Source organism: Talpa occidentalis, unplaced genomic scaffold (genome assembly GCF_014898055.3).
Source record: "Talpa occidentalis isolate TD23 unplaced genomic scaffold, MPIMG_talOcc4v2.1 talOcc4.9, whole genome shotgun sequence".
In the NCBI taxonomy this organism is placed as follows: domain Eukaryota; kingdom Metazoa; phylum Chordata; class Mammalia; order Eulipotyphla; family Talpidae; genus Talpa; species Talpa occidentalis.
The window spans coordinates 102,846,461-102,869,646 of record NW_023605305.1 but is presented as its reverse complement, the minus strand read 5'-3'; the positions used below and the strand labels follow the sequence as shown (position 1 = coordinate 102,869,646).

At 34.8% G+C, this 23,186-nt stretch overlaps 1 long non-coding RNA gene across 1 annotated transcript in view; it reads left to right on the top strand.

The window, feature by feature from the left end:
* LOC129145093 (uncharacterized) overlaps positions 1-23,186 on the top strand; it is a 92,817-nt gene that overhangs the window by 42,952 nt on the left and 26,679 nt on the right. The window contains exons 2-3 of the long non-coding RNA XR_008550151.1: positions 8,222-8,307; positions 10,925-11,172. This is a non-coding gene — a long non-coding RNA (uncharacterized LOC129145093). The remainder of the gene's footprint in view (positions 1-8,221; positions 8,308-10,924; positions 11,173-23,186) is intronic.

Below are 23,186 nucleotides of genomic sequence, written 5' to 3'. Positions count from 1 at the left end.
CCTGAGGGGTTTTTTTGCTTTGTTTTGTTTTTAACGGTTTATTTATTTATTTGTTTGTTTGTTTGTTTATTTATTTATTTATACAAGACCCAGAGTACAGGCCAGGTGCACGGGAGGGTGAGAGGATTCACCAAAGACAGAGCGGGGAACAGAACAGGCAGAATGATGAAATACCCTGCTGAGGGGAGCAGTGGGCGAGACAGGAATGGTCTGCTGTGCCATGTGGGATTCTCGCCAGCTGGCAGGCCAGGATCAAACCAGCGCTGCAGAGGCTGGGACAGCTTCACAGCACTGTGCTCAACCACCTGCACCACCAGGGGAGGCCCCCAAACCTGAGTTTTACTTAACAAAATCTAGGTGAAAAGACGCTAGACTCTTGCCTGATTCTTAGTTCATCTTCTTGCATTGATTGTTTATCTGAAAGCTTATTATCGAGGAGAAGGTATATGAGAAGGCTTGGCATTCTAGATGACTGACGTGTCATGGTCACTAACAAAACTTCCCAATTTGTAAAGTACTTTTGCCAACATTCTATCCTATTTAATATTTGAAATAATTTTGTTAGAAATCTAACACATAATTTGAATTGCATATTATTGAATAAACTAAAGTTAAGATGATATAAAATGTATTATTTGCTTTGTTCAATTTACTTTATTTTTTCAGGGACTTTATCTTTTTACTTCTGGGTAATTATTCTTTATCTTCTCTATCCATGTTGTCCAAATCAAAAGTGCTGTTATTTTACATGACCTTATTTTACTGGTCACAATCTCTAAGATGGCTATCTGTCTCTAGTAGACGAATGTAAATAACTCACTCTATAGCCACAGTGATTCTAGAAACAGTAAATTCTTTTATCATATCTGGCCAGTTAGAGACCTTTCTTCCTTGCAATTTAAAATTACAACCATGAGAAAAAGAGGGTGAAATAAGAGAGCAAGGGAGTCAAGAACTGGCAGAGACAATGCCATCTACTGGATATAAGGAGATAAATTTGGACACATACAAAAAATAGAGATGAGAGAGAAAGGCAGTACTGATTAAAATCAGAACCTAATTCTTCTGGTTTAGAAGACAAAACTCTATTAGCTGATATAGCTGTATGAACCAATAAATTCTCCTTTATTTGGTTTGTTTGATTCATTTCTGTTTTCTGTCTTGTTGGCTTCAATCAGGAGAGTTCTAATACAACTGAGACTATGAATTTAATGTACAGCATAACTTAATCAGTACAAATACCTGAGTAGATCCAGATTTTTTTATAGGCTGAAGTATATTTTTAAAAACTCAACAGATTACTTTTATGAGGTAACACCATCAATATGCCACCCAAATGTCCTTGGGTTCCTTTAGAATTAGTGTTTTTTTTTTAAGTATTTATTTATGCATGAAAGGACCAGGGCACAGGCCAGAGGTGTGGGCGTTGAGAGGATTCACCAGAGAGAGAGTGGGGAACAGAACAGGCATATCAACTGAATTACACTGCTGAGGGCAGCAGCAGGCGAGTCAGGAGAGGTCTGCTGTGCCATGTGGGTAGCTCCCTGGCCAGCTGGGGAATCAAACTCATGCTGCATGGCTGGTGATAGCTTGATAACACTGTCTTTAATGCCTGCAACACGAGGGAGGCCTCTGTCCTCAGAATGTTTGGACCAGCTCAAAAGGTACTGCTTGAGAACCACAAATGCCTGGGAATTAGCACTCTCTGAGGACATCCTCAAAAGGGTTGGCATCAATTCCATAGTTAAGGAGAAGAGGGAGGGAGGAGCAAAGTGGGCAGCTGGTGCAGTGGACTATGGCAGAGGACTACAACTGTTTTGGTGGGTGGGTGTGGTAACAACACCTGAAAGGAATGGTCCTATACCTCTAAATCAAGTACAATGTTGTACCAATGTTACCTTAATTACCAAAAAAAGTTCTCTCTTCTGCTAAGGATGACTCTAGCTGTGATGGTCTCTGTTGTTTCCAAAGATCCCCTGAAGAACTGAAACAAAGATGCAGTCCATGGGACCTGTTTGATATTGCGCCTTCACATGGACACCTTCCCTTCTCATTCCTGGAGCAGATTTTTGTTTTGTTTTGTTTCTTGTCCGCTCACCCCCACCTCCCATTCTCTGTTGCATATACACATGGAATCTTATCAGGGCATACTTCTAGGGAACCCAGCCTAAGACAGTGGACTGTCTTGTCCTAAGCTAAACACTGCAACACAGGAATTCAAGCATTAAGAATGACAGGCATCAGGTTAAGAACCAAGGTGAGAGATAGCAAAATCTGGTAGAAGAAAATTGTTTTGGAGTAATAATTACAAAAGACTTACATGAAAAGGGAGGTACTAAGATGAAACAATATAATTGTATTTATTCCTTACCTGGAAATAGAAATTAATCTGAAAGTGACCTAAAGATGTAATTCTGCTATATCTCCAATGAATTAAAAGGGTACACCATCTTTATGTGAGCCAAACATTACAGACCAGTATTTTGCACTTATGTGTACTTTGGCTTACAATTTAAGGTTATAATTTATTCTTCTTGGTTTATTTCCCAGTATTCACAGTGATGTCCAGCATACCTGACTAAAGAATATTGTTGGCCAGAATCTTAGAAGAAGAAATCTTTACTGAAACCATTATAAAAACATTAAGATCCTTTCCAAGAGTTCAGGATTAAAATTACCAAGAAGCTGGTTTGTTGACTCTCTGAGAATATTTAATCTCTTCTCCTCAAAACAAAATACAAGAGACAAAAACCTTTTCTGCATTCACTAGTCAACACCTCCCCAACCTGATCACTAGCACCTTATTCAATTAAATAGAGTGTAAAAATATGCATAAGTTACTGCCATAAGTTAACAGAATTCTAAGATATAAACCAGCAAAATGGAGTTAAGGGAAGTAACATTTGATTCAGTTATTTAGGTATTTCAGTGATCCATTGGCTTTCAAAATATTTCTGAATGAAATATTTTTCCAGTACATTTTCAAAATTCATTAGACCAAGAAATACTTGTTCATTACTCTTTAATTATGTGTGTATAATTTATTTCCATAAAACCACATATCTTATAGATCTATACCATTCAGATATTCTAAATAAAATGAACATAAACTTTTGTCTCCTCCATGTATTTCCTGTTTCCCAAATTTATTTTCATAGTGAATATTGGCTCGTGGTGGTGTGTCTTTGTGTGTGTGCGTGTGTGTGCATGTGCATTGCTAGTTCTTATTGTTCTCTTCATCAAATTTCCATACCCCTTATTCTAAAAGAGTTGACTCTCTGTCCTCTCAGTCCCTAGAGTGGTGTTCTCCTCATCAAGTATGCTAGACAGCGTCAGAAAACACCTCAAAAATTAAAGTTTCATAACCTTTTTTTCTGTTAGACTGTGAGCTCATTAATGATAGGAACCATGACTTATTCATCTTTGTATTCCCTGGCTAGAATGTGGGCATATAGAAGATGCTCAACAAATATTTGTGGAGTGCATGAATAAACAGCCTATGTGCAGAAAGTTCTAAATAGTTCGTCTTTTTCATACAGCCATAATACTCCCAGGAGAAGAAAATGTCCAGTTAGGACAGTGGGTTCTAAGATGTTGACTTCTCAATGTTGGACTTGTCTCCTCCCTAAGAGTAGTAGTAATATATCTTAGAGGGAAGCACACAGAAAAAAGTGTGTGTGTGTTTTTCTTTTTTCTGTCTATGGAGCATACTGTGTTCAACACAAAAAATGTGACACAGTAACTTTTCAAAATGTGACCTACTCCTTTTTATAAACTTTTTGGTAACTAAAAAAATCATTGCTACTTACACTTCATTTTTTGAAAGGTTAGTTGATTTTCCATGGAAAGGTATTATATAAATGTAATAAGCAACTGAACATAATAAGTAAATCTGAAATGATATAAACCATAAAAAGCCACAAATAATACCCATCATTTATATAAAATTTTAGATATCTTTTATAAAGTTATATATTCAAACATACTTTTTAACTTAGGGTTGAATCACCTAATACAGAGTGCAAGTGTATTTTCTTTATCTTGTAGCTGAGAAGGTGAAGTTCTGAGGTTTAAAGTGACTGTACAAGATTAAAGAAAACAGTTTGGGTAATTGTTAAACACAATTTCTGTCACCCAAACTTCTGTCACCCTTTTAAGTAATTACAACCTTATTTGCCATACATTTCTTGGATTACTTGCAGCAAAATATAAGAAAATATTAATCTGCATGCCAATTTCCCAATTACATGTGTAAGTTGATACATAAATTTTAGAATTTTACCCAGTACTCAAAAAATGAAATATGGGTGTTTAAAGTAAAATTAATAGTACTGAACTATCTATTGGAAAAGTAATTTTAATGCACCAAACAATGCAGATATTCATTAGTTGAAGGAGTATTTACTTTGATTATGCAACCTTTTCTTTTGGTAAGACAATATCACAACTATTATAATAAATATGTAAAAAGTGTTTTAGATTATGAGAAACTGTCTGTGTTCTCTGGGACACATGCTAGTATCCCATTGGACAATTTTTCTATCTGTGCTTACACTCTCTCGCTAAGGGTAGTGTTACTTCCACCCTGTCCTCTTACTATCACCATCATTCACTGCTTCCTTTTTATTACTCATCTCATTGGTCCCCTGAGGGGAACTTTATGCCAGGATCAAGATGTTTTTCTACTTGATAATTCCTCCCCTCCCCCTTTGGAACTGTGTGGGCATGACAACTTCATTTACATTTTCTTTCTATTAAGAAAAGAGCATTCTCTAGGCCTACACCTGAGAAAAGAAAGCAAACATTGTTTAAAAATGAACAATAATGTAAAATATATTTAAATAAATAATTTTTAAAAAAATATTAAAAAAAGAAAACACGATTCTGTTTATTGGAAGTTAACAAGCTTACAGATGAACTGAAACCATGCTTTGTTTTGTTATTAGTAACCACACAATGCAAAATAACATGATGCATTTAAAAGTGGTTTTGGGGCCTCCCCGGCAGTGCAGCAGTTGAGCGCTGGGTTGCAAAGCTGCCCACAGCCTCTGCAGCGCTGGTTCGATCCCCGGCTGCTCCCCAGCCACTGGAGGAGGGTCCCACATGGTGCGCAGACCTCTCCTGCCACCCGCAGCTCCCCTCAGCAGTGTGTTTCATCAGTCAGTCTGTCTGTTCTGCTCCCTGCTCTGGCTCTGGTGAATTCTCTCACCCTCCCGCGCTTCTGACTGTACCCAGTGCTTGTATAAATAAATAAATAAATCTTTAAAAAAAAAAGTGGTTTTGACTAATTTTCTAAAAGGGACAGACATAAAATATAAATTATATAGGGAATTAGATAATTGACTTGGTTCAGAAAACCTTCATTATTTGATTTAGGCACGCAGAGTGATGTATACTTAGACACTTGTGCAGTTTTAAATTCTCTCTCAATCACATGCTTGCTATTCAGCCTCAGTGTAATGACCCTGTTAACTGGACTTCTACCTTACCTCCCTTTTCCTGTCAAAGCTCCTAACTTTACTTTGGTCTTTCGTCTCTCCTCCACCCTCCTCCCACCTATTTGGATTTGGCCCCATCCTTGACTCAGAGTTGGAATAAATGAACTTGCTCAAAGTTAACTGGTGCATCACGTTGCTTCAGGTTCCAATGCTTGGCACAGGACTGGACATGAGGCATGATCAGGGCTTGTAAGTGGCAGGGAGGCTTATCTCGGAAATGCAAGAGCAGAGGTGTTGTTCCAACTCCAGGTGTTACCTGAGAGATGCCAGGCTAGGGACTTCAGCAGCCACCTCACTGCCACATATAGTCTGAAACAGAAATTCACTCAGTGGGGATATTGTTGAGAGAAGCTGTGAGAGTGAGTCCTGATGAAATTGTTTGTGGCCTGTGTTTGCCTGTGCCGGAGCTAAGCCCTATGTCTTTACTCTTGTCTATAAAAACCAATAAATTGCATGTTTGTTTTTGCTTAAGCTCTTTGGGGTTGAACTTTTTACTTATGCTTTTACAAGTTTAACTTCCACTAAATAATTCTCACTGACTCAGATTTGGATATCAGAATGTGGGAATGTTAGAAGTAATGGTTTCTAAAATTTTTGAGCTGGATGAGTAGAAATATCTTTATACAGTGGTAAGGTGCCCTGGGTCCTGGGCTGGGAGACTGGCAATTCTTGATGGTGAAACAGCTAATTAGAACGTTGTCTTTTGGATTATGGATTCAGACAAGGAGCTTATTAAAACTGCTGGAAAAGGCATTTGATAGAAAAGATCTAGAGGGCTAAAGTAGGTTGGTTACATTTTGCACTTAGTAAGGACATAGGAGAAACAGAAAAACTAAGTTAAAACTGACCTATCTGGAAGCAGGAAAAAAAAGAAAACATATTTTACTTTAAAAAGCCACTTTTTCTTAGGGCTTGCTATTTATGATGTTTTGAGGACTTAGAAATCTGAGGCTTACCTGATGGAAATGCTCCCCAAAGTAACAATCAGAGGCAAGGTGGCAGGTAATAATCAAGAATCTCGTGTTATGTACTTCCTGCACCACAAGGGACAATTGTTTCTACAGAAATGTGGCCAGAATAGAGATGATTATATAGAGTTTTGTCTGCCCAGGCTTTCAAATTACCCATTGAGCTTGAATGAGAAGATGTAAATTCTAGAGCTAACACAGCAGCAGGCTGCTCAGTGAAGTCTGAGACTGAAGATGAACTGGGGAGGCTTTTTGTTTTATTCATTCTTGGTCAGGGTTTCTGGTATTTGCTATTTGAAGTGTCCTTAACTGTTAAATTTAGTCTCAGAGATCCTTGTATCTAAAATAGGAATGGCAATAACTTTTGTTCAGGATGAATTTAAGGGTTAAATTAGACCATCACAAAATGAAGGCTCTAGTATAGTGCTGGGCACACAGTTGAGACTTGGTAATGCAACAAATGTTATTAATGTGGATAGTTCAAAGTTCCAGAAAATACATTTTAAGATAATTTAATATGTAATAATTTATAGTGAATAGCAAACTTGTAGAATTTATTATTTTAAGAGATAGTAATGACAGTAAGTAAATTTCAAACTATAATAGACCCATAATGGATTATTAATGAAGCTAAAATGTTCTGTAGTAGTTGTAGTAACATGTGATTCCAGAGTGAATGTCACTATTATATTGAATTGAAAATATTTGTTTACATTTATTTGTTTCCCAGCTAGACTATCTTTGCACTATCAATTCTTAACATGCTATTGGGTTGTCATAGAATGCTAATTTGTCTGTTGATTATATTTTTGTAAAAGTTGACAAAGAATTAATGAAATTAATTATTGAAATAATTATTGATCAAAGTCCTCTTCTTTTGCAACCATCAAAACAATATTTGGAACATAAATCTAAACAATTAAAGTAATATTTTTTCAATATGAATGCTCACTTAAATTATTCAATAAGCTTTCCTATGAAAGATGTCCTTATTATGTGTTTTTATATACAAGAATATAAAAGAACCCATTTATATGCATTCTGGTGGGAATGTAAGTAAGCGCACTAATTATAGAAAGCAGTGTTGTGATTGTTTTAAAGATTAAAAATAAAATTCTGTACATTCTAGTTATTGTGCATGTTGGTATATACCCCCCAATATGAAAACACTACCTTGAATAGATATGTGCACACCCATGTTAATTTCAGCACTGTGTTTACCATAGACAATAAACAAGCTATGTGTGCATCAGCTGACAAATGGATAAACATTTGTCAAGATGTGGTATATATAGGTAATGAAATACTACTCAGCTATAAAAAAGGTGAAATTCTTCCATTTACAACAACATAGATGCTCTCAAAGGGTATTATACTTTGTGAAATAAGCCAGAAAGAGAAAGACAAACACATATGAATTCACTCATATGTGGTATTAGAGAGAGCAAATAGATGAACTAAATAAGCAAAATAACTGTTGTATTATAAGACCACTTAGTGATTGCCAAAAAAGAATGGGGATGGAAGATGGAAAAATTAGGGAAAAGGTAATCATGAAAGGTAGATTTGAATTTTCAGTGGTTACCTAAATAAAGTATATTTGCACACATATTGATTCTCAATGATGAACCCCTAAAACTTATATGTTAAAATGCAATATTATCTTAGTAAAAATGATGTTCTTAATCTCTGAATCATGATTGTAGAATTTTACAGTGATGTAGGCTGATGATTGTTATCTGTTTGTCTTTCTAGGGTCCTTGTATACTGACTCTTCAAGTATCACTTTTTCAGTGTGTAGAATCATTTATATCGACTCCCAGCATAAGACCCAGGACTAAGTAAGTATGCGAAGCAGAATGTCAAATTTTTAGTAAAGGTACTCGATAAATGAGAGTAATTTGAAGAATAGAAGCCAAAAGTAGAAGTAATAGTAAAGAAATAAAAAGTGAAAGTGAAACAAAGCTAAAAACTATTAATTAAATAGTGTGCCAATTTAATTTCAGAATGGAAAAGTTAGGATTATGGTAGAAGTAATTCCAATATAATTTATTATAGCATAACTATGTTGTTTACATATTTCAGACTTTTCTAAAAGCCCCTGATTTTATTATTTTTCAATATTTTATATAATGGAATGCAATTTATTTTTTGTGTGAGATTTTTTATAAAAATCAATATACATAAGAAGAATTTCCTTTATTGGAGAAATATTTCAATTTCGCATTTAAAATGTTGGCAGATACACCAAAAAATAGTAGCCATTATGTTCTAGGCACTGTCTTGATTCAAAGGATACTTAGTCTTTGCTTCAAGAAGCTTATAGTCAGTAAGTCAAAATTATAAGAAAGTAGATAATGACAGTAAAAAATGTGAAGTGTTATGAAGGTAAAAACACAGAGATTGGAAACCTAACCAATATTGTGAAAAAGTTGAGAGAGCTTAGAATGTCTTTTGAAGTGAGTTTTGAAAGAGTTAGCTAAGAGAATCAGAAATTATTTAATAAGACTGGAGTCATATTAAGAGAAAAATAAGACTGGAGACATTGGCAGTTGCCAAATTATAAATCACCTCATTTAAATGCTGAGATCTGAACTTTATTTTAAAAGTTGCCAGGATGCAATCTTTATGCAGATGGACAGGATATGATCTACTTTACTTCTGAAAATATTCCCTCTGGAGATGTGGCAAATGTATGAGAAGAGGCAAGATGAGAGCCATAGATCAATTTAGCAAGGGTCTGTATTCTAAAACATGATACTTGTCCAAACCAAATTAATAGTGCTAGGATGCAAAAAAAAGAAAAAAAGGATGAATCAGAACTAGATAAGTGTTAAGAACAGATTCACAATTTTGCATCTAGTTGAATATGGGTGGAGAGATACAAATTTTTATCCCAGGAAATTAACATCCCTCATCAAAATAGGGAACCTATAAAGAAAACAAAGTCTAAAGTAATTTGAGCTTTTGCATATGTCAAATTTGAAGGACTTTGGTTCATTTGAATGAAAATTACAGGTAAGTAGTTAGTTTTGCAGGGGATATTGAAATTACCTTGTTCTCCATATGGGTGATTGGTTAAATTATAATGTGTAATGAAGTTCTTATCTTTTAAATGTAATGGTATATGTACTTAAGTCTTCAGGGAAGGATTTCCTTTCTGGATTAAAAACAAAAAGGAAAGGGATTCCTGTGGAGAAGTCTTGCCCCTTCTTTCCCATCTGAGCATTGATTTACAGGGACCTGATACTTAGAGTTGCACAAAGATTCTTTTGACCATGAAAGAGAAGCAATGAAAATCACAAAGAAATGGACCTAGAGCCCTGATCTTATAAATTCTTGGATTAACAAACTCTAGACCCATCCAGTTAAGAATTCATTTAAGATGAGTTAATAAAAACACTTGGTGGAGAAACTGTGTTAGTTACATCTGAAAGCATTCCAAAGTAAGTATTGAGAGGTAGAACCAGAAGGAATTCAGTGGAGTGAGTATTTGCAGGAGAATGAGTATTAGAAAAAAAAAAAAAAAGAATTGTGAAGAAGGGAGAAATGCTCTTATATCTATCTATCTGTCTATCTATCTATCTATCTATCTATCTATCTATCTATCTATCTATCTATCTAGTTATTTGTTTTTAAAGAGTTATGTGTTTATACAAGAGCTGGGGTATAGGCCAGATGCACGGGAGGGTGAGAGGATTCACCAGAGATGGAGTGTGGAGCAGAACAGGCAGACCGACCAAAAACACTGCTGAGGGGAACAGCGGGCAGACAGGAGAGGTCTGTTGTGTGCCATGTGAGTATTTCCCTGGCAGCTAGAATGAACCCTTGCTGCAAAGGCTTGGGACAATCTCACTGCTGTGCTTAACCCTCTGCACCACCAGGGAGGCCCAAGATGCTATTATTTAAATGGAGATGTGGCATTAGGAAAGTTTTTTGTTTGTTTGTTTGTTTTTTAATGGAGACTTAAAATGTATAAATACTAACTTTACAGAGGAAAAAAAAAAAAACAAGTGAGAGAGAAATTTAAGGCAAGAGATTACAATGTGTGTAGTTGATTGAATAGGAAAAACCTTTGGAGGAAGAATACATTTTTTTTTCTCTAATAGCAGGGGCGCAGGTAAGATTAGTATAAGGTTTGACTGGTAGGTAGAATTCATTGCTTTTACTAGATTTCCTTCACAAATCCTTGTTTAATGCTTTTATTTTGCTTAGCAGCCAGAACAGAATTTTATATTTTGGATCATCATTAATTGAGATTACTAGGGATTTCTCTTTCATTCTTCAGAAAAGAAAGCCCTCTAGAAAAAAACAGATCATCATCAATATATAAATATCCAGGTTGGGGAGATCCTGTATGTTTGAAATGAGACAGGCAGCAGCTGATTGTGTCTGTAAATTGTCAAAATCAGATTTCTTGTGGCCAGTTGGCTTATTGAATCACATTCTTTTCTATAGAACCCAGAAGTCAAAGTGGTACCAGCTGAGGAAAGATATATTGGGCTGAAGGCCAAACTAAATAAAAGATATAAGAAAAGGACAAATTCTGAGTAAAAGAGAAAAAAAAAATGAAGCATACCAAAGAGATATTTGATCATTGTTTTTAAAGATACGACTGAAGAAGTTTGCGTTTGCAGCCTCAAAGCCCAAATAAGCATTTTCTCATTACACTCAGGGGAGGAATGGAAGCATTTCAACTGGCTACGGTAAGACCATACCAAGAAACCTCATTCTGTTATGTACATAATTTCCATAAACTGACATTCCGTATTTAGCTCTTTTTCAACTGATGATAGCAAGAAATGAAATCCAACATCCATCATGTAATTATTTTGAGTATATAATGGCAGCATTTCACCTCCTTCCAAAGTCACCATAGATAGTAATCTGTTCCTGAACATTGAAAAATTAGTATTGATTCTTGAATGGACAAAAATATTGAATGCATGCTTTTTTTTAAATTTAGAAATATAATTCTTCTATATTCTGCACATAGAAATCAATGCCTTAATCATTGGTTCCAGATGTACTTTTGGCAAACTTTTAATTTTTTACTTAGCCCTGTTTCTTAAACTGTGAGAATGATTGATTATATATACAGGATAGAACCATTTTTGACACCGAAGGTTGAAAGAGGAGATTTTCATATTTAAGTGATTTTCCATTCCAGAATGATAGGGAGTGCAAGAAAAATAATGATCCCACCCATAACTTCATTCTTTCTATACAGGCCCCAAAATTCTGAACACAATGGGAGCCCTTAGTTAAGTTGTACATCTTTCAAAATGTGATAAAGCAGCTACAGAGAATTTGGGAAATGCTCAAAAAAATCTTATTTGGCATTCAAGCCAAAACTGTAAATTATTTTCAAATTATTTTCAGTATACTTTTCAATGTTCCAATGAACCAAGAAGAATTCTATTTGTTCAGCTGAAAGATGTTCTTCTTGGCATGATACCAAATCTACAAAAGCAATGAGAGAAAGTGAGAACATTTTTAACATTTTGAGTCTAAGGAAGTAATATAAAATATAATACAGAATATATGATAGAAGAAATTAAATATTGCATTTTTTGTTTGCATTTGAAAACACTTCATATATACTAATTAGCTAAATACTTGAAAAATATTTGATTTTGTTATAAGTGAGGCACTGGTATTTAATACATCTCAAATGCCTTTGCAACTACTTCTTTTCTTCCTTTCCCCCTTGAATTTCTTTTTTTAGCTGAAGTAATTAGAATATGAAATAAATTGTCATTAATAAGTCAAGGACACCAGGTTGAAAATTAATAAATAAAAACATTTGTATGATACATGCTAGTATTAAAACAAAAAAAAAGTATGTTATATTTGCGTCAGTCTAAATAAAGAGGTAAATTGAGGCAAGCGTGAATGGTGAGAAACTGAGTTTATTGTGGATTAGTAATTTGGGAAGCATACTTTATAGCCAGCTATAGCCAAGTCTGTGGGGCTTTGGAGGCAGGCTATGTTGGTCAAGTAGCTCAAGGAGGGGGAAGTCTAAACAGTAAGTTAATTGGCTCAAGGATGGAGGGATTTCTTGGCAGATTGTCCAGAATCAGGAGATAAGTTTCTTCTTTCTGTATGTCAGGCATTTTTGAGAAAATAGTCTCTCAGTTCTTAAGTTCCAGCCTTCTGAGACCACATATGTGAGATTCTCGATTTCATACCTCCAGTTACATTTTAGATTAAAATCCTTTCACATTTCCTTTTATAAAAATGACAACTATGAAAGACAAATTGCAAGCATGAGGATAATGTAATAAATAAAGCAGTAGCTTTTATCATCTTACTACCCGAAGATAACCTATTATTAATATGACTTTTTTCAATTTTTAACTTTGTGACTAGACTTTAAAATATTAAATATTTGAAATCACATGTTTTACATAATCTGTATCAGGGTATTTTAATAAAAATCACATAAAGATACACAAAGAGAGCTCTTTTTTGTGACTGTGTGATGACTGTTGAGTGAACATTTAGATTAATTTCACTATCACGTGACTGGATCAAGAAGATGTGATATATATACACAATGGATTATTACTCAGCAATCAAAAAGGATAAACTCATGCCATTCACAGCAACATAGATGGTGCTGAAAGGGATTATGCTCCGTGAAATAAGCCAGAAAGAAAAAAAAAATATTGGATGGTTTCAGTTATAGGAGGAATGTAGAGAAACCAAACAAGGGATCAGGATAAACAAAGTAACTATAATAAAGTAAAAATCAAAATCAATAGCCAATTATAGATCAAAGACGTTCTGTAAGGGAGGAGGAGGGAAAAGGATCAGGACGGGATGGGAAGAGCACAAGAGACTATGGTGATGGTTCACGGGTGAATTGGTGGTAGGAATTTCACAGGAAAATCATACATTGTACAAATATGAAGAGTGATGTAATAAATAAAAAAGCATTAAAATATTTCACTATCATGAATAATGATGGGGTTTTATAATAGTGGCAGAGTATTTATAATACTGCCCTTAATTTAGGTAAACAAAAAACTTACTGCACAGCTATTTTGTGCTAACCACAGAGGTGTTAAGACATGATACCTGCCTTCACAAGATTACAGCCCAGAGGAGAAGACTGTAAAATTAACAGAGTGTTTGTTTATCTAATCTTTTGAGCTAAGGCATCAATGATGCCAAGAAGCTGAGACTCCTGTGCCATTAGAGCCACCTTTGTAGAACAGTTTTATCAGGGCTCACGTCACATCTTAGATTTCACTCATTACAGGACAAGTTTTTTTCTGGTGACAAACCCTACTTTTTCAGTGATGTCAGGAAGAGATCAATATATTCTTGGACATCTATCCACCATGTGCAGTATTCAAAATTTTGAGGAATTCCTTCAAAAAGAGCTTTGTAGAAAAGCGAGGTTGGACTGTTAGGCATGTATTCAAAAGCTCTGGAATCCATTTATGATACTGTTGGACCATTTATTTTGGACTTTATCCTAATTTTAACATCTACTAATAAAATGTAAACACCATGATGGCAAGAATGTCTTTTGAGAACCTTGAAAAATTCCTAGTAGAAAGGTGTTCAATAAATTATCTGTTGACTCTATATGAAAGAAGTCACTCCCTATTCCAAATGGCCATCCCTATTCCAAATGGCCATTTCAGACATTTAACTCTGGACTTTTGACCTTTGCTGTCCTTAGTATTGTCTAAAGGATGTCTACACTAATGACCTAAATATAATGTTGCAAATTTAGGGTTTTGTATGAGTAAAGGAGAATAACATAAGTAAAAGTGTCATTTAAATAAATTGTTCCCAAATTTAAGAAATTATGTAGGACTCTGTTAATGAGTCTTTTCAAATTTTCAAATTTTGAAATACTCTGTGCATTTACCTGGAAGCCTGCTGCCTTTGTACAGTGGAGAGGTTGGTTCTTTCCTGAGTACCTTTCCTGCTACCTTTAAAAGAACTACAAATCCTGATAAGGATATAGACTGATAAGGAAGGAGATTAGCAGTTAAACAGGATGATAGGTAAGTAGAACATTTGCCTACCTAGAAGAAAATTTGGAGAATCACTACCAGAATTCGGTCATACAGTCTAAGGAATATGTGTAAGCCCTAGATTTACTTAAGACTTGAAGGTTTTGGTTGTTTGCTCCATGTGTGAGCTAGTTCACCTCCAAAGATTGAGAGGAACCATGTATGTACAAGGACACATTTTCTGTATAATTGGTTATTTGATACTTATGTTGAGATAGGACTATCTTATTCTTGTCACGAGTCAATAAAACTAAAAATTTGAATTTATCTGTTGGCTATATATTAGTGGTGCATTGAAAAACATTCTGGTGTATCCTGTTATATTTACAATATCAAAAACCTCCATTTTTGTTGTCCAATGTTATCAGAAAGGCTTTGACAACCAGATAATCTACAGTGAATCTTGAAAGGCCATATTTTTCACATTTTTATATTTTTTACTCATGTTTACCCTTCCGTATCTTTTAAAGGCAGAGATGTACTTTTTTATCCTTCAAGACTCAGCTAAATAACATCTTTGGAAAATCCTTGTGATAAAAAGATACCTCGTTAAAAACTTTTGTTATTCTGTCCTAATTATTTAGTGTCTGTTCCCATAGTTAGAATATAGTTTCTGCTGGAACAAATTCCAACAAATGATCACTGAATGAAACATTCCATCTACAATTCTAAAGCTGGTGTTTTGAATACTGTTGATATATTAAGACTTCAATTTGTTCATGTATTTAAAAAGAACATTTCAACTCTAACATCTCATGTGCAATGATAAGTCAACTATTAATCTGAAATAGTAGAAGTCATGCTATCCCTTAATCTTTGCTAAACCTTTATTTGACATTATATTTGAAATAGGAAAAAACTTTCTCTTTGAAGTTGATTCTATTAGTTTAGTATTGCTCCTCTTTGTATTCTGCTTAAGTTGTACTTTTTTTTTTCTTTTTCTACCTAAATTTCTTAAGTTTTCTTGGATACGATCAGATATTTCCATTTAGTGTCATTAAGTATCTTCTTTGAACAGAAACTAATTACACTGTTTAATACTTGGCAATGTGAATGTGGTTATTCTTTCCTACCTTGATTCCAAACAATGCTTTTTTAATTTCTCAAAAACTTTTGTGTGTCTATAATAGCTTAGCTTTAGAGGTTTTTATTTGACCTAAAGCTTTAGTCAAAGTATTCCTGAAAACTCATCTTCCTGACTTGACTTTAAGTTCTGCAAATCTGAAACATAAAGAACAAACATAGCTAAAGTATCTATACTTGCACAAAAATGCCAAGCTATTCAGAATGCCCCTAGTGGGGCATGTATAAAATGCCACAGCAGTTGACAATGCTTCATTAAAGCATTAATAGTGAATTGATACATTTAGATTTCTATATCATTTGAGGAAACTTGTTAGTAACAAATTACTGGTAACTTGATAATTATTGAAAAAAAAATCATGAAAAACAAGCTTACTTATATTTTTCTCCAGCAACATAACAGGAGAGTTTATTTAAATCTGAAAATCCCACTGAGATTTCTGTAAGGAATCAGTAAAACTGATGACTTTTTAATACCTTTCATATAGAAGAAATCTTTCAAAGCATATGTTGATATCATCAAAATGGATAAAAATTAATTTAAAATATAACTAATATTGAATAAATTATTACATTTAGTTTAGCATCCATCTGGGATTCTTTCTTTCAGGAGGAGTCATTGTATTCTCAAAATTTATCACATAAGCTACTAACTTTTTTCATAACTGTGAGACTTGGCAACTTTAAAAATGTGTTAAAGATTTAATAATTTAAGAAGACATTTGATTTTAGCAGTTTATTTCTGCAACATCAGGATGCAGTGTTCAATGCCTATTATTTAGCGAACATTAGGGTAACATTGAGTCTTGTCCAACACATAATGTTATGGACTAAATGGTTTTGCTCCCCTTGGCTATGCACTTGCCTTGTTTCACAAGTACAGAGGAAAGGCCATGAGAGGAAGTAGTGAAAAGGTGGTCTGGGAAAAGAGCTGTCCCAAGTAACTGCATTGGTCTGCACCATTATCTTTGACTTTCTAACCTCCACAACTCTGAGAAGTGAATTCCATTTTTAAGGTATTCAGTATGTGATATTCTTTTATGGCAGCCTGAGTGGACTGAGTAGCACAGTAATATCAATTTATTATGAGATTCATGCAATTTTGAATATAAATATATATGCTATTGTTTACAGAATTTTATTAGTTATTTTGTAGAAAAAATAGCAAAAAGTTTTTAAAAACAGCATGAATTCGGAATTCCTACATGCATAAATGCTATCCAAGAAACAATATTTGTTTCACAGTAGTTTTTCCCTTGAACTCCTAGTTTTATTAGGAGGAGAAATTGCATATATAGTCTTATTGACCATTGTAAGAAATTAAAATTAGCACTTACTCGGAAAACTTGTGGATGCGGTCTGTCAGAGGTATATGTAAATCCCTTTTTAATCCACTTGGCCCAAGTTTTTCCTTTCTATTCATCACTAATTATTCCCAGGCTAACAAATACCTTACAATTGTGTGGTTACTTGATTGTTCTTTCTGATATTTAGGAGCGCAATCTGATTAGACAATGGCAGGAGTTTGTAACTGATTTAACATATTATATCATCCAGTAGCATTTGAATTTTAATTGAACAGATTAGAGTAAATAATGTTTATTCCAATGGAATATATTTCTATTGGCAAAATTTCAGGGCTTCCTGGTGGCCTCAGGAATAAGTCTCAACGCTATCATTGCCATAGCCTGATTTCTGTCCCGGGCCAAGGAGCTAACTCACACATGGCGCAGCAGACCTCTCCTGTCTCACCTGCTGCTCCCCTTGCCAGGTATTTCAGTAGATCTGCCTGGCCTGTTCTGCTCCCCATTCTGTCTCTGGTGAATCCTCTCAACACCCCCTGCACCTTTGACCTGTGCCCCAGTTCTTCTACACATTTTTTTTTTTAAATCAGGTTTGTGGTCAATCATTTGTAGAACACAAATAGTTTCTGCCCATCTCTAAGTGCTAACCTAATGTTATATTACAGAATGGACAACCTCATAACCTCAATCACAAACTTTGGCATGATTTGAGGGAAAAAAAAAAAAAAAACATGTAATCTAAGAGTACTTTATACAAGACAAAATTTGCTCTAGTTTTTGAAGGTCGCACAAAATATAGGTAATCAAAGAAAAAGGAAATGAAGGCAAAAGAATCCAAGAATGAATGAACAAGACAAATCTAAGGGTGGTTTTCAAAAATAATGTTAATAAAAATACTGATTTTAAAACAGTATCTTTTAATTGCCCTATTTGCTTGCCTGCATCCAACCTCGCTTTGAATGGTCATTAGTCTTCAGATAAAAAGGAGAATGTTTCTTGTAACTTGGTTTAAATCTGTTCAATGTTCAAAGTGCATCTGAATACTTACATTTGAACACTGTCACTTTTGTTTCCAAATACAGTGTTTAATTCATTGGGATAAAGTTAAGAACTTGACTTGGCTTTTAAATACGGAAAACTAATTCCTAATCATGGTCCTAATTGAATGAGTGTGTGAGTGGTGTGTGCCTGAAAACCTATCAGCTCAGCAAACAAGAAAAAAAGAATTCCTGAAGCCTTGATCTTTCTTCAACCCCATTCCCTTTGTTTTTGGATCAGATCAGTGAACTCTGATTAACTCCTGGAAATGCTTGACTGGTTTTACTTCATTAAAAAGGACATTTATAATTTCATAGATACTACAGTTACACATTTAAATGGTAAATGCAATATTTTAATGGTTTCATTTCTAAGATCTCCACCTTGCTCTATTTTTTAAATAGCTGCCCATTCCTATCTTATGACTATCAGTTTACATCTTCAACTTTTAAGAATTTATTTCATTTTCCCTTCTTGTTCTTATGCCACCCTTTTTTCCATCATGGTTTAGATGTTCCTTCATCCTGGTCATTTTATTTCTCATTTTTTCTTGATCCTCATGTGATTTTCATGTTTATATGTAAGGAATGATGTTGATCAGAATAGGAAGGCTGTGCCAGTTTCCAGTGAAGTTGTGCATGTCACTCACCTCTTACACTCTGATCCCACACTATTTCAGAGTATTCACGCTCAAAGTTTCCTTTGATTAGGATGTTCTTCCTTTGCGTAGTTCTTCCTTTTGATTCTTTTAGGTTTTGTTCACTAGCACTTTCACCAGAGACCCCTCTAGATCACACTCCCTACCATGTCATTATTCACTGCAAAATTCTAAGTGTTTAGAACACCAACACATAAGACACTCATTAAATACCAATTTTTCAAAAGGTTTATTTTATTTATGCCTACAAGAACTGGGGTATAGGCCAGAGGTGTGGGGAGTGAGAGGATTCACCAGAGACAGAGTGGGGAACAGAACAGGAGGAATGACTGAAATACACTGCTGAGGGGAGCAGCGGGCAAGACAGGAGAGGTCTGCTGCACCATGTAAGTTAGCTCCCTGGCCAGGGATTGAACTCATGCTGCAGTGGCTGGTGATAGCTTAATAGCACTGAGACTTTAACCCCTGTGCCACCAGGGAGGCCCAAAATATCAATTTTTTGAATAAATTAAAAATACATGCATGCTCCTACCACACTTGAAATGAGAAAACCAAGCTTGGGGCTTCATAAGTAGATGGGTCTCATAAAGAGGCAGGCTTTTTTGTTCTTGGCCCTTGGTTGGAGAGCATGCAGACTCAGGACCTTATTTATTATAAAAGTAAGGAGGGCATTGTTAGAGCTCACCTATCCATTTCTTTTGCTCCTTTTATGATAGTCCAGAATTGTTTCAGAGCCATATTTTCCTTTAATCTGCCCCTTCTCCCTCCCAAGACAAGAAAATCTCTTCCTTCATTTAGAAAGCATTTTTAAAGACTGTATTGGAAGCAGATGCTGCAACTATCAATAGTTTGCTAATACACATGAGATAGATAAAGGGTTTTTTATTCATTTTATAAACATTCCTTCATCCAATTACCCTAAACAACACTCCCTCCAGAGCAGGTAGCTCTGTGGAGTTACCCTGGGCCTCCATCAGAGGCAAAGCTGCTGGTGAGAAATAAATAAGATGAATATCAAAATGAATAATTAATTAATATTTACTGGCAATGCTTTAAGAAATAAGTAAGATGAACAATCTGCTGATAATTGTTATCTCAATATAGATTTCTTAGCATTTTAATGGGTTTTTGGGGAGGAAGGAATAATAGGTATGCTCAGCCTACCATCTTGGTCTTGAAATGATAAGATTTAAATCAGGAGGCTTTTAAGAGCTTACAGTTTGTGCGTAATTTCTAGTATGGATACACATAAACTATTTCAGGATACTAGACTAATAGAATTATTGAAGCTTTTTTTGCTTTTTTTTTTTTTTTTTTTTTTGACTTCCTGTATTAGCTTTCTACTTCTGCCTGTATTGGCTTACCAGGACACAGGCTACAGGAAAAGTTCAAATAATTTCTTAAAAAAAACCCGGCAACTTCTATTTTTAAAAGGTCAACATTAAATCAGAAGAAGAATGAAAGTAGGCAGTACTCAAAACCCTTAAGCATTCTCAAAATTCCACATCTCCCTGAAAATCAGAAACCAAAAGCATACATTTCAGAGGCACAAAGACCTCCCAAAGCTTTTTACAGGCCTTAACCTGAAAGCCTGGGAAAATTTTCTGCAGGTAAATGCAATCAAACTTACAAGCCATTCTATCAAAGAGGGGAAAATGCATTCTATGTCAACAACTCTAGGTTGAAATATATCTTTCCTTTAATGATCTAATTAATCCTGACAGTTCAACATTAAATTCAGTAGGCTTAATTATTAGTTTTTTTGGTATTTTTCTTTTTCTTTTTTTTGGGGTGGGGGGGTAATGCTTTTCTCTCTCTTGTAAGGCTGCCATCATTGAGAAAATCAAGGTAGTGAATGTGGCAAGATGGTGCCAAGAACTCTGTTCAGATTATAGTGATTGTCCTGAACAAAGGCATCCCCACCTCCAGGGCCCTCATTTGGAGAAAGGAACAGGAGAATATGAGCCATTTTTTAGGTCCACCCCCACACCCACATACGCTCCTCCAGTCTGGCTTGCAAGCACTGAACCTTGTGGGCAGGGAATGAGCAATGGAGCATGCATCTAATTTTTGGGCTTCTGCTCAAATGTAAACATTATTTTCATAGTACGTTTTAAGTACACTCTCTTTTAAAGTCTGTTTTCTGCTTTATCCATTTTTTTAAAATATATTCCTGGGAGAAAATAAAGCTGAAAAAACACCAAAATTTAGGAGGTCAGGAAATAACAGCTGTGAACCCAGTGTCACAATTCTGACAGCAGTGAACAACAAAATGTCTGTTTTGGGTCTTCTTTTAGTTCAATGCAGTTTCCACAATTGAACAAGAGACATAAGAAATATCATTATGTCATTTCTGGGTATTAATTTTTTCATCTTAAAAATAGTAATAATAAAGCATACTTTATTATCAGAGTATTTTTAGAGCTAAATAAGCTAATATGTAGATGGTACTTTAGTAGCTAAAATGTCTATTTTACAAAGTAAAAGGTCACAAGTTAGTTTCACAAGACCTAAACTTGACTATCAACTGGGTCAATTATTCAATTTGAGTCTTTTTCAGTTCATGACCTTTAATATCTTAGTGCATAAGATTAAAGTTAGGTTAACTTTTTATGAGGATTGATTAATGAAGTTATTTCATTCATTTAAAAAAAAATTATTTGGGATGAAACAGTGGACCCAAAAGACAACTTGTCTATTTTATTTTTTTCAACATTTACTTTTATTTATTTATGCATACAGCAGACCTCTCCTGTCTCACCCGCTGCTCCCCTCAGCAGTGTATTTCATCAGTATGCCTGTTCTGTTCCCCACTCTTTCTCTGGTGAATCCTCGCCCTCCCACATATCTGGCCTGTACCCGGTTCTTGTATAAATAAATAAATAAATAAATCTTTTAAAAATATGCATAGGTTTCACTAATTTTATTTAAAAAATTAAAGAAGCAATGAGAAAAGACAAAATAAATTATGTAATTTTTAAAAATTTATGAAAATAATTGACTCCTTAGCATTATTTTGGTAGTTTTTTGTGTACCCATTGCTTGTAAGAGATTACTTCTGGAAAATATGGCTCCAAACCCAAAAGACTGATCGCTTTTATTTCCTGTAGTGTTGGGAGAGTTTGTTTAAAGTGAGATTTCCTTATTTTCCTCCTTTTTCCAGGTCTCATTTCAGAGTTTGAGATTAGTGTAGAAAAATATATATTAGTCATATTCTAGTCACTGATTTTTATTTATACATTCAATAATAAATGTTAGCTGTTTTTATCTTCTTATAATTATATAAACACACCTTAGCATTAGATACAATTATTCATGTATGCATTCTAATTAATAAACCAAATAAAAATTCCGGGGGTTACAGTTGATTGACATTTGTTTTTCATATTTACAATCACAGTTTTAGAATTAACTGGCTTGCCAAGTACTTTTATTACTCACCTCATGGTAAAAGTTCCATATGCATATTTTTTTATTTTCAAGAAGTAATACAAATTATTTTGAATTGGTTGCTGTGTCGTAGGTTGCTGAATGTACTATTTATTAGCAAAACCACAGAATAAACAAGCCTAAAGGAAATATGAAAAATCCTATGGGACTCTAGCCAAGGAGGTTTTATCTGGAGAAAATAAATGAAATGAAGTTAAGGACACATATTTTACTTTAACATTAGTTGTAATTACAATGTGCTGCAAAAATAAAGGAGAAAAAGGCTCTGAAAACTCATGCAAATAATGGTACAATCTTTACAATTTCTCTAAATTAGTCATTGTTTGGAAATCAAGTGTATGCCCTCTAGGTGGATGAGTAAGTTTTTTCTTGAGTTTCTGTATGGGAGGACTTGATTTCCTTTCCTTAGGCAGGTACTATCTTTTCAAGGTTGCTATGACAGATACAACTAATGTTTCATACACAGTAATTCTAACGACAGTTTTCCCCATCTAAAGGGACAAAAATCACCACTCTGACTGTAGTTTCATGTTATAAACTGTAATAAAAATTCCTTTTCCTAAGAACTTCAATCATTGTTTCAACATTTCAGACAAATAATATCTAATTTAGTTATTCTTTCTCATTTCTTAAAATTCTACCTTCATGCTTAGATGCATTCCCTAAGCTTTCAAACAGTTGAAGAAACTCCTAGTTGCTTTTATTTTTTTTATGTGTTTTTATTTATACTTTTATTATTATTATTTTATTTTATACAAGAACCGGGGTACAGGCCAGATGTGTGGAAGGGTGAGAGGATTCACCAGAGACAGAGCAAGGAACAGAACAGTCAGAATGACCGAGATACACTGCTGAGGGGAGCAGCAGGGCGGGACAGGAGAGGTCTGCAGTGGCATGTGGGTTGCTCCCTGGCAGGCGGGGATCGAACCGGCGCTGCAGAGGCTGCGGACAGCTTCACAGCACTGCACTCAACTGCCTGCACCACCAGGGAAGCCCTGCTTTTCTTTTTTAAACCACTCAAGTACACACACACCCTTTGTTGCCTTATAGGCTTCTTCCTCATAGTCCTACTTCTTAAAAGTGCAATTTGCACCCTTTCTACACTCTAACTTTCCACTCTGCTGTATATTGAAAACAACAGGCTTTCGTGT